At 39.4% G+C, this 12749-nt stretch overlaps 1 long non-coding RNA gene across 1 annotated transcript; it reads right to left on the bottom strand.

Moving 5' to 3' along the window:
• Positions 1-2023: 2023 nt before the first annotated feature.
• Positions 2024-12424, bottom strand: LOC147583281 (uncharacterized). The gene is made up of 3 exons (XR_015243001.1): positions 12393-12424; positions 7779-7834; positions 2024-2074 (listed from the first exon to the last, which is right to left on the bottom strand). It is a non-coding gene; the product is annotated as an uncharacterized LOC147583281 (long non-coding RNA).
• Positions 12425-12749: the final 325 nt, after the last annotated feature.

Below are 12749 nucleotides of genomic sequence, written 5' to 3'. Positions count from 1 at the left end.
TGTTGTATGTGAATGATAAGTCATTGAATTCTACTCCTGAAACCAATATTGGACTATATGTTAACTAACTAGAATTTAAACAAAAAAAATTTTTTAAATAGTAAACATCTTTTAAGTGTCAGTGTGTTTCCCAACATATAAGAGGCATTCGATAAGTATTAGTTCCCTACTAATATCATTGGTCTACTTGATTATCTGAATCATTTAAAAATAAGAAAAGGGATGGGGAATCAAAATTGGACCTCAGAAGGCAAGCAGCTACTTAATTTGCTTTCATCTTATAATTACAAGGTCACCAACTCTGTTGAAAATATATTTGTGTCTGTTGCAGCAAAAAGGAGGTCATAGTAATTTCTAACTTAGGTTTTCTTTTCTTTAGCTATTAACATCATTACATATTCAATAATCACAATGGTTTGCCCCCCCGCTTTTACATTACAAGTCCTTACCAATTTGATGACCATGATCATGTCCTGTCACTTGTTTCCTGTTCTTTCATATAGTTTTCTCATGACCCAGATCCCTAGGCCGGATCCCAACTTCCTTTAGGTTGCCACTGACTGCCTAACATGAAGTATCTTTCTTTATGCTTATACAAAGAATTAACCTGTTACTGGTATACCCAACTGCTTACAGTGTTTCTGCTCATCCTCTTCTGTTGCCTCAGCTGTTGAAAGTAGAGGACTACCCACAATAACTACCAGGGATCTAGGCACCTAATGTTTGAACCCAGAAAACATGTATCTGATACACACACCATAATTTATATATCATTTCCAGGGTTTAAATATGCCCCTAATTTCTAAAAAAAACTAACTTGCTAAAATGAACAAATCAGGAGACTATACATGCTGGAGAGGATGTGGAGAAACGGGAACCCTCTTGCACTCTTGGTGGGAATGCAAACTGGTGCAGTCGCTCTAGAAAACTGTGTGGAGTTTCCTCAAAAAATTAAAAATAGATCTACCCTATGACCCAGCAATAGCACTGCTAGGAATTTACCCAAGGGATCCAGGGGTGCTGATGCATAGGGGCACTTGCACCCCAATGTTAATAGTGGCACTTTCAACAATAGCCAAATTATGGAAAGAGCCTAAATGTCCTTCAATTGATGAATGGATAAAGAAATTGTAGTTTATATATACAATGGAATACTATGTGGCAATGAAAAAGAATGAACTATGGTCTTTTGTAGCAACGTGGATGGAACTGGAGAGTGTTATGCTAAGTGAAATAAGTCACACAGAGAAAGACAGATACCATATGTTTTCACTCTTATGTGGATCCTGAGAAACTTAATAGAAGACCATGGGGGAGGGGAAGGAAAAAAAAAAAGAGGGAGGGAGCCAAACCATAAGAGACTCTTAAAAACTGAGAATAAACTGAGGGTTGATGGGAGGAAGGGGAGGGTGGGTAATGGGCATTGAGGAGGGCACCTGTTGCGATGAGCACTTGGTGTTGTATGGAAAATAATTTGACAATAAATTATATATTAAAAAAATAAAGCCAATTAGATTTTTTTTAAGTCTGATTTTGGTAGTGAATTGCAGGTGATTTTCACTTTCAATTTTATTGCTTCCTTGTAGGATACAAATTAGAAAAAACAATAAAGTTATTTTTATTATGATAAATAAATAAATAAATAAATAAATAAATAAATAAATAAAATTAAAAAACTAACGTGCAGTGGAGCATTGAACTCAACCTATTACTAAATGATTTACTTAAACAGAATGAGTCAAAAAAGACTTCTTGCCTGAACCCATTCTCTACAACCATGCATGGGAACTTTTGACTCTCTCCTTACTTTCACGGTGCTTAATACAAAGATATGCACCAAGCTGATCATGAATAAATATTATTGACTGACAGATTCTTATTAAAGAATATGACAGAGTCAATAGGAAGATCATATTTCCCCACCCTTGGCATGTAGGTCAGACTGTGTAACTAGCGTGGGCCAAAGACATATGGCTGGTGATATATCTCACTTTCTGGCCCAACCCTTAAAACATACCGTGTGGTCCTCAACATGGTCAATTCAGGTAAATGCAGTCTTTAGATTGTTATGGTCCTAGACAAGACAATATCTGTGTGTTACAAACATCATACAGTTGTGAGCTTCCTAAGTTTTAGATAGAAAATGTATAAGAAAACAAAAGTAGTTGATAATTTGGGCAATATTTGGGAGATATCAAGCCAGTATGTTTTATCCTTAAAAATCCCTAGTTCCTAGTATCCCAAAGCTCTTACAACAATAGTCAAGCCTAGAAGCCTCTGATGATAATTTCTTGCACAATGTAGAAATAACACACCTACCTTTAAGGCTGAGCTGTAAAAAAAGCTTATAGCTTATGGGTTAGGATGTGTGTGTTGGGAGTCAATTCTCCATGAATCATGTTTCTTTACATCTTATAAGCAGAGGCACTGACAGTCTTCTACTCTGGACTACTCTGGACTAGTGTGTCCCTCTGGAGAACAGGGTAGGTTTGTTTGTTATCTAGTAAAATGAAAAAAATGTCTCCCTCTGGTTCCAAGTTTGAGCACATTTGGGGCTTCCTGTGCTTAGAGTTTCTGACATATATCCATTCTGTGCATAACACCCATATAGAGCCATGAACATTGCTCCCATGGGAGTTGGGGGAACTGGAGGGTGGGCACAAACATGAAGCTCATACTACCTCACATGCCTTGGGTAATAAAGCCCCAGTCTCCGACTTGGGAGTCTCATGTCTTCTGCCAGATGCCTTAGAAACTGTGGCAAGCGTTATAACTTGTTAGCTTGAGAGCAGGGTAAAATCTCAGACCCTTCACCGTTCTTTTCAACATAATATAGGAGAAATCCACTACAGAGAGGAGGAGGAGGACAAAAGAAAGCCCACACCTTACTGTCCAGGGAGAGTGTAGAAAATAAAAATGACAGGAGATAAAGAAATAACATCAAATGACTACACCCCTTCTCTCCCTCTCAGGGCAGAATACCTAGACAGAATGGGGGAATGAAGTAGAAATATCCAGGTGAATAGAGGGGGATCCCAAGAATGTCAATTGGGAGTCAGGAGTGGCTAATGGCATGCTTCCCCCCGATAGTGGATGCTGTGGTGTGGCCCCCAGCTTCTCCCTCCTTCAAGACTAACACACTCATTTTCTTAGACTATGGCAGTATTGATATCTGACAGCTCACAGCTAAATATTTCTCAGGGAACTGTTTTCAGATAAAGAGAGCCACACTGCCTAAGGGAATGGCCCCCAGGGGGTCTGGTGGGCAGGGAGCAATTCTCATCCCATGACTGGTCAATACAGGTCTGATACTGATCCAATACTGGTCAAAATAGGGTGCCTAGCACCCTTGCCTTAACTCAAGACAACTTTATGGCTTATTTCAGCTTCAAAGCTTTTCCACAGGACTGGCTGAGACTTTGCCACATTCCATCATGCTTCAATACTGCTTTCATCATTCCTCTCACTCCCACCCAGGTGGAGATTCTGGGAGCCCTCCTCACAAACTTCTGCATGCAAATTTCCATCTTGGAGTATGTCTCCTGGTAATCTTATCTGCAACCCTTGAAAGACTGGCTATAGTTGGAGTGTCACATGATGCAGAAGCAATAATGCTGTGTTGGAAAGACACCAAGTGAGCCTGAAGCAGCACTCATGTGTCCTACAGCTCACACGAGGGATACAAGGGACCCAGTGGTTGCTGCATGCTCTGACAAAGGGATACAATGTTCTGAGAGCTGAAGGACTCTCCGGCAAAAGTATGGAGTTGGGACTGAGAAGCCACTATGATTTCACCTCTAGAAATATGTCTGGGGCCAGGGTATATGCCAGCATAGTGCTGAAATGACCACACAGGCCTACGTGCATATAAGCGGTATCTGCTTATAGCTCTATTCTGCGTCTTAAAGATTTAGAAGTCTTTTTTTTTTTTTGTATGGAACCAGAAAACACCCCAAATAACCAAAGCAATCTTGAAAAAGAAAACCAAAACAGGAGGCATCATAATCCCAGACTTCAAGTTGTATTACAAAGCTGTAATCATCAAGACAGTATGGTACTGGCACAAAAACAGACACTCAGTTCAATGGAACAGAATAGAAAACCCAGAAATGGACCCACAAACATACGGCCAACTAATCTTTGACAAAGCAGAAAAGAATATCCAATGGAATAAAGACAGTCTCTTCAGCAAGTGGTGCTGGGAAAACTGGACAGTGACGTGTAGAAAAATGAACCTGGACCTCTTCCTTACACCATACACAAAAATAAACTCAAAATGGATGAAAGATCTAAATGTAAGAAAGGAAGCCATCAAAATCCTCGAGGAGAAAGCAGGCAAAAACCTCTTTGACCTTAGTCACAGCAACTCCTTACTCAACACATCTCTGGAGACAAGGGGAACAAAAGCAAGATGAACTATTGGAACTTCTTCAAAATAAAAAGCTTCTGCACAGCAAAGGAAACAATCAGCAAAACTAAAAGGCAACCGACAGAATGGGAGAAGATGTTTGCAGATGACATATCAGATAAAGGGTTAGTATCCAAAATCTATAAAGAGCTTCTCAAACTCAGCACCCAAAAAACAATCCAGTGAAGAAATGGGCAAAAGACAGGAATACACACTTCTCCAAAGAAGACATCCAGATGGCCAACCTACACATGAAACAATGCTCAACCTCACTCATCATCAGGGAAATACAAATCAAAATCACAATGAGATACCACCTTACACCTGTCAGAATGGCTAACATTAACGACTCAGGCAACAACAGATGTTGGCGAGGACGTGGAGAAAGAGGATCTCTTTTGCACGGCTGGTGGGAATGCAAACTGGTGCAGCCACTCTGCAAAACAGTATGGAGGTTCCTCAAAAAACTAAAGATAGAAATATCCTACAACCCAGCAATTGCACTACTAGGCATTTACCCAAGGGATACAGGTGTGCTGTTTTGAAGGGACATATGCACCCCCATGTTTGTAGCAGCACTATCAACAATAGCCGAAGTATGGAAAGAGCCCAAATGTCCATCGATGGATGAATGGATAAACACACACACACACACACACACACACACACACACACACACACACAATGGAGTATCACTCGGCAATCAAAAAGAATGAAATCTTGCCATTTGTAACTACTTGGATGGAACTTGAGGGTATTATACGAAGTGAAATTAGTCAGAGAAAGACAAATATCATATGACTTCACTCATATGAGAACTTTAAGATACAAAACAGATTAACACAAGGGAAGCAAAAATAATATAAAAACAGGGAGGGGGACAAAACAGAAGAGACTCATAAATATGGAGAACAAACTGAGGGTTACTGGAAGGGTTGTGGGAGGGGGGATGGGCTAAATGGGTAAGGGGCATTAAGGAATCTGCTCCTGAAATCATTGTTGCACTATGTGCTAACTAACTTGGATGTAAATTTAAAAAATAAATTAAATTTAAAAAAAAGATATAGAAGTCTTTTGATTTTCAAAACCTTTTGATACTGTGAATATCTTCAGGAACGTCATTTTTTTTTTTAGTTCCTATTACAAAATACTTTATCAGTATTAGCCTAAGACCAGGAGTAAGAAAAGACAGAAGTTTCGGGGAAGAAGAAATAGGACAAGGCAGAGGTGGGGATGGGGTGGATCGACAGGCCAAACAAATTCAATTATAGGTTCACAATTTGCCCCAGGCCAATCAACTGATGAATGGATAAAGAAGATGTGGTATATATATACAATGGAGTATTACTCAGACATCAAAGAGAAAGAAATCTTGCCATTTGCAATGACAAGGATTATGTTAAGTGAAATAAGTCAGTCAGAGAAAAACAAATACCATATGATTTCACTCATCTGTGGAATTTAAGAAACAAGACAGATACACATATGGGGCTGGGAGGGAGAGAGAGAAAGAAACCATGAGAGACTCTTAAGGACAGAGAACAAACTGAGGGTTGATGGAGGCAGGTGGGTAAGTGCCAGATGGTGGGAATGGGCTAGATGGGTGATGGCATTGAGGAGGACACTTGTTCTGATGAGCACTGGGTGTTGTATGTAAGCGATGAATCACTGAATTCGACTCCCAGAACCAATATTGCTCTGTATGTTAACTAACTAGAATTTAAATAAAAATTAAAACATTTTTGCCTCAAGTTAGCCCTGAAAAGAGGCACACAAGAATAGTAACTTCATCCCTGAAATGTATTTTATACTGCAACAGCTGAAGTAGTCAACTAGTATGACTGAGAAATAGCAATGGAAAAACAAAATCTTCCCAATGATTCTGTTCCTTTTCAGAGATTATCTGCTTTTTTGAGTTCAAGTGTTTGTGGTAGGCAGAACAGCGCACCCACTAGAAAGATGCCCATGTCCTAATCCCCAGAACCTGTGAACACGCTGTCTCATGTGCCCAATGGGACGTTGCAGCTGTGGTTAAATTCAGGATCTTGACAGGGAGACTATCCTGGATTGTCCCTGGGAGGCTCAATGTAATCACAGGGACCTTAAATGTGGGGGAGGCCAGAGTGTCAGTGTCAGAGTAATGCAATGTGTGAAAGACTGGACAGGCCATGGCTGGTTTTGAAGATAGATGTGGAACGAAGTGGAAACTGGAAAAAGCAAGAAAACAGGTGCTCCCCTACGATCTCCAGAAAAGAACACAGCCCTGCGGTCACCTTGATTTCCAGTCTAGTGAGAATCGATTTGAACTTCTGACCTCCAAAAATTGTCAGCGAATAAATTTGTGTTGTTTTAAACCACTAAATTCGAGGTAATTTATTTCAGCAGCAATCGGACACTAATACAGTGTTAAGTGAAGCGAAGGGAAGCAAAGCTGAAGGAAGAATCAAATCATTATTCAATCAGCATATTTGTTTAGTCACTTGAGAAAAGGTGTTTGAGTACGTCTTCAGACTGATACACTATCGGTTGTTCCTCCATCAGGAAGCATTCCCTCATGGAGTCTCTCTGGAAGACAAATCTGAGGAGGAAGCCATGATGGAGTTCAACAGAAGCTAGGAAGGGTGGGCGTCACAGCAGCCCTGAAAGGGAGAAGGATCCTAGGGGCTTTTTATGTTTCTATTTCCCTGAGAGATTCTTAAAATATGAACGATGACAAGGAGCACAGCAGTAAATACTCAGACTGGTGGGATAATGAAAAAAATCAGTCATCTCAAAACAACTTCATCTCCAGGATGACTTCAGTAATTTCGGAAATAATGGCCTGTCCTGGATATGAGCATGCTTGTTGACTTATGGAAAATAACATACAATCTTATGTTCCACAAGAAAAAAAGAGGCAGGTGACAACTAATTATTTATTGACTAAATATTATATAAATATTGCATACGAGGCTAAGCTAGAAACAATCAGAAAATGATGAATGCATCCATTTTTTGTACTTCTTTAGCATTTTTCAATTAAAATTAATGCTCGTAAAGAACCCAAAGTAACAATTAACAATGGTTGTCTTTAAGTTTTTGGTCTATACAGCTATATTGAAAGAGGCTTTTTTAAAAATAGAGGGAATATTAACAATTGTAAAAGTAAAGTTATCTCTTAATCATAGGAGGTATCACCAGTCAGTTAAGTGTCCGATTCTTGATCTCAGCCCAGATCTTGATCTCAGGGTCATGAGTAGGAGCCCCGTGTTAGTCCACGCACTGGGCATGAAGCCTACTTAAAATTAAACCATTAAATTAAATTAAATTAAATTAAATTAAATTAAATTAAATTAAATTCACCTAAGAAAAGGGAGCTCAAGTAGCCTACCTTCTTTAGAGGATTGTCATTCTGTTTGGTCTTCTGGGAAAATTGCCCCATCTTTCCTAGTGACCAGAGAAATCATAGATAACTTTAAATCTACAAACATGAAAACACAATATTAGCAAATTTATACAGACAAAAAGAAGAGTGATCACAAAACATTTAAGCTTTATCTTAAATGCTTTTATTTTTAGAGCAGGGGTGGGCAAACATTTTCCATAGAGGGCCAAATAATAAACTTTTCAGGCTTTGCAGGTCACAAGGTCTCCATTAAAACTGTTCAGCACAGTCTTTGTACCTGGAAAGCAGCGTGAACATGCATGCAGCAGCTACGTTAATGGATTGCAGTTGTGTTTTTGCACGTTATGAGATTATCTCATCATTTTCTATCCATAAATCATATGTGAGGAAGAGAATAAATATGCATGAATATAAACCTGTAAAACCAAAGTGACCTTGAGTCTTAAAGTATATACAAGAACAAGAATGATGGATTTGGACCTAATGAGGTTTAATGAAGGAGTCTCAAGCTAGAAGTCAAGAGATATCGGCTCTGGTTCTACCTCTGCTCCCAAAAAACTTAAATTTGAGGGGCCTCAGTGTCTTCCTGCACAAAGAAAGTCAAAGCACCCTGATTTCCTCATCCCTAGCCTCCAGAGAACAGCTACCATGGTTATGCACTTTTTTTTATAGATGCTGGAGCTCCTCTCACTAATGTATGTCTCAATGCCTTAGTGAATGGGGTAATTGCTGGGCCCTCTCTAGTATGATAGTGAAGAGGGTGGAGCAGTGAGAAGCTGCCAGATGAATAATCCACTCCAAAGTTTGCACCTCTCCAAACCTTTGAATTTCTTCCTCCGCATTATCCCAGAAACTTTGACATCTCAACCTCGTTGAATGTAGACAACCAAGGACTCCTTGGATTGACTATCAATCAACCAAGCAAACTGTCACAACCACTTTCAGCCGTTTGAGCTAATCCATTAAATCCAGAAGCTCTGGGAACCCATACCAATAAATTTAGCCTAATCCAACGTTATATTCCATTTCTTAGTCTAACAACCAGAAAACTCATTCCCACATAAATTCACCAGGTTTCTGCCAATATGTAATAACAAAAATTTTTAATTATTTTGAGCATAGCCATACGCTCCTGACTCACACCTTGTACTTGTTCTGACTCAAGTTATAGAGTCCATGAGAGATAGTGTTGATAGGTCTTGACAAGGTGAGGCATCGCTTTTTTTTTAAGTTTATTTATTTATTTTGAGAGGGAGGGGAGGGGCCAAGAGAGGGAGAGACAGAATCCCAAGAAATCTCTACAATGTCAGCACAAAGACCAACACAGGACTGGAAGTCACCCACCAAGATCATGGCTTGAGCTGAAATCAAGAGTTGGACACAACCAACTGAGCCACCCAGGTGCCCAGAGGCATGCCTTTTTTAAGAGGCTGCTATCAGTGAGGTTACCGTAGGACCTTTGAGTGAGAAAAGCCGGTGTCCTCAGAGTCTCACAGATAACCCCATTCCAGGTCCCACTCCTTCCCAGTCAATGTCCTAACTTTCAAGCAAGAAGTTGATAGGTTATAAATGCAACTGGTATTGTAATTCTGCAACTTACCCAATTAAATTATGGATTAATCTTCAGCAAAGTCAGCTCAGTGGCTACAGAGTATAAGAGATTCTTTTAGGACTGCTACAGAAACTCTGATTATCCAACAGTGTCTTGAGTTGAAAGTGTAAAGGCCTAAATTTACTATTTTTTTCTCAGTAAACCCATGAGTGCAATCAGAAGTAGTTATTCTACCTTCTAGTTTTTGCAGTTTTCATTACTGCCAAAAAAAAAAAAAAAAAAAGTATGATAGCCACTTGGTCTCTAAGGCATTTGCTTCAACAAACACATCACAAGAGATCATTTATTTAATCATGATATCAAAGCATGCCATGGATTATTAGTAACTCATTCTTTACTGCCAAGGAGTTAAGCAGTATACCTAAGACCAAAGGCATAATTGAACCAATTCCAGAATTCTATCTTTTAGGATATATTTCCTGAGACCATTCCTGTTATTACATAGTAGGGTCTAGCCAGGAAGGGAATTAAATATAAGGAATTGGTTACATAAATGTTTGGGGGCCCAAAGAGCAAAATAGAAACACTGAGGTAATGCAGAGATCCTAAGTGCAGCCACTACCCCTTAGGCCAAGGGAATACAAAGTTTAGATTATCAAAGCCTAGAAGCTCAGAGGAGGGAGTCGTGGCTGTTCCAGGTACCTCTGAGAAGACAAATAAGCAAAGTACTAAAAGAAGCTGGAGACTGGAACAAAATGCCGATGTAGAGGCCTTACTAACAGGAATAGCAAGCAAACAGGCACCAAATCTCCTCCTCCTAACTCCCAATTTCTTTGTAGGGCCTTCTACTTGAGCCTAATAGGCAAAGAATTCTGGGAAATGTAGTTTGCAAATGTAGTTTGCCACATCATCGCAGAGGAGAACAGAGAAGGTTAAATTTGGAGTGAAGTAACAATAGCCAAGTCCCTGGTACTGTGTCACGCCCCAAGGGAAGATTCCTATTAACCAACCAAATGCCACCATGATATTATACGATAAAAAATCATTGCCATAAACCAGAATGCCTAAAGTCAATGGATCAGCACATTCTCTCCCTGGAGGCAGACCTCCATGAGGGTAAACAAAAAATTTTGACCCTCAGTTCCAATCCAACCTTTACACTTAGAGCTTCAGATATGTGTAAATGCTAACAGCCTCCATGATTCTGATGTCCAAAACCTGGTTTATTTTCTCATTTATAATTAGTCCATCTAGAAAACCACCTGAGCCTTTGCCCTCCAACATCAGGAAAATGGAGACTCCTGTTTCTTCAGTTCTTCAGGTTCCTTGGAAATCTCTCCTTGTGTTTAGCAGGAAAAAAAAAGTATCTTCCCCAAATTATGTGGCCCGACAAATCAAGACTCTTTCTGACTGTAAGTTACAAAAACTTAACACCAATTGGTTTAGGTAAAAAGTAGAAGTCATTAGTCCATGCCAATCAGTCAGTATGTATGTACTACGTACACGTGTATCAGTTATTCAGCAGTGAACAGATACAGGGAAAAGCTCCTCACTGTTCTGGCCTGTTGTTGACGTCAGGTGTCTGCCCTTAATATTTATGAGTCTGTAACCATATAAAAACGACCTACCATCTTATTTTCCACCTACACTCAGGTTTCTGGTTGGGTAAAATGCAACATATATTAAGTTAAAAGACAACTGATAAACTGGAGAAACCTTTAGTGATATCTATAACATTAACTAGGAGTTACTATCCAGATAATATCCTTCAGATAAGAGCTCTTTAAATAAAACACTTAGAGATGAATAATGCAAAAGAATATGTAAATGACATGAACAGGCAATTCACAAAATGAGTGAAATATTAAAAACACCAAATTATATCCAGGAGTAAAATGTATCCACAGATCAATGGTGAAAGTAACATTTTGTCAGCTTAACGATGAGCATCAAATCATAAAATCTGTACTTTTTTGGTCCAATAATTCTACTTCTAATCAGTTAGCCTGAGGATGTCATTAGACAAGTGTATGTGTATTAAGGTGTTGATTGTGATGCTTTGTATAGCAGTAAAAGCTAGATATAAGCCTAGTGTCCTTTAAGAACACTACAAACACAGTATTACTAATTTTTTCATTTCTTTTGAACCGTGTTCCAATATGCTTAGCATGAAGCTGTTACTGATCCTGTTGCTACTTAAACTTCTGATTTTTTTTGGCATTGATTTTTTGCATTACTTTCAATTTTTTAAAACATTGCGTTCAGGTGCTATTTATCTTGATTACTATGAGGACTTTATTCACTTATTTATTTATTTATTTTGGTGCCCTTTAAATGTGCTGAGGCAAGTGCCTCATTTGCTTCACCCTATTCCCAGCTTTAAGAGAAATGGAGATTAATTTTCCCCACATATATTAGTTTGCTAGAGCCACAAACTGGATGGCTTAAAAGAAATTCATTGTATCATGGGTCTAGAATCTAGAAGTCCAAGGTCAAGATGTTGGCAAGCTTGGTTCCTTCTGGGGACTGTGCTACAGGATGTGTTCCATGCTTTTCTCCCAGCTTCTGGTGATTTGCTGGAAGTCTTTGGTGATCCTTGACTGCTAGGATCAAGAACCTGATCGCTGCTTTCATGTTTACGTGGTGTTCTCCCTGTGTGTGTGTGTCTGCCTCCAAACTTCCCCTTTTTATAAGGGCACTGGTCGTATTGGATTAAAGGCCCACCCTATTCTAGTGTGACCTCATCTTGACTAATTCCATCTGCAATCACCCTGTTTCCAAATAATTTACATTCTGAGTTCCTGGGGGATAGGACTGCAGCATATGAATTTAGGGGTGGGAACACAATTAAACCTATAAAACCGTGTTTAGTAAATTTTCTATACGCTTCAGTCTGATAACCCAGAATCTTTGCTCTGCCTTCAGGAAAGAGCAGGATTGACTTATAGCCTCTGGCTTCCTTTTGACTACAGTTAATTCTATATCTACCCAGAAACAAATACCTTATAGGCAGAGAGATGGGTACCACCTCAGTATTGCCTACTCACCAGTCCATTATTGCTGACTCTTACAACTCAGGCTCTGGAAGAAAAGGAAGTAAACAAGAGTTGAAAAGCCAATGAGCATCATGAACCTTGGGAAATATGGGAAATCCTAGGTACCCTCAGGCCGTCTCCATTCATACACTCATTCTCCTCTCCCTGTCACTCATATACAGTCTTTAAGAAAAGAATGGAAGCATCATGATTTGCATTTTCACTTCCACCTACATCATGGAAGCAAGAGTGAGAAGCCTTAGTTGAGTACATTTACAGACACTTTAGGAAGTAATACAAACGTGTAAACTGAGGCTTGGACTTCACACAGAGTAAGTGGCAGACCCAGGATTGACACCAAGATCTCCT

This window comes from Puma concolor, chromosome A2, assembly GCF_028749965.1.
Source record: "Puma concolor isolate L17-30 chromosome A2, mPumCon1.1.hap2, whole genome shotgun sequence".
Classification (NCBI taxonomy): Eukaryota; Metazoa; Chordata; class Mammalia; order Carnivora; family Felidae; genus Puma; species Puma concolor.
Note: the sequence above shows the minus strand (reverse complement) of the source record. Positions and strands in the feature narration are given on the sequence as shown.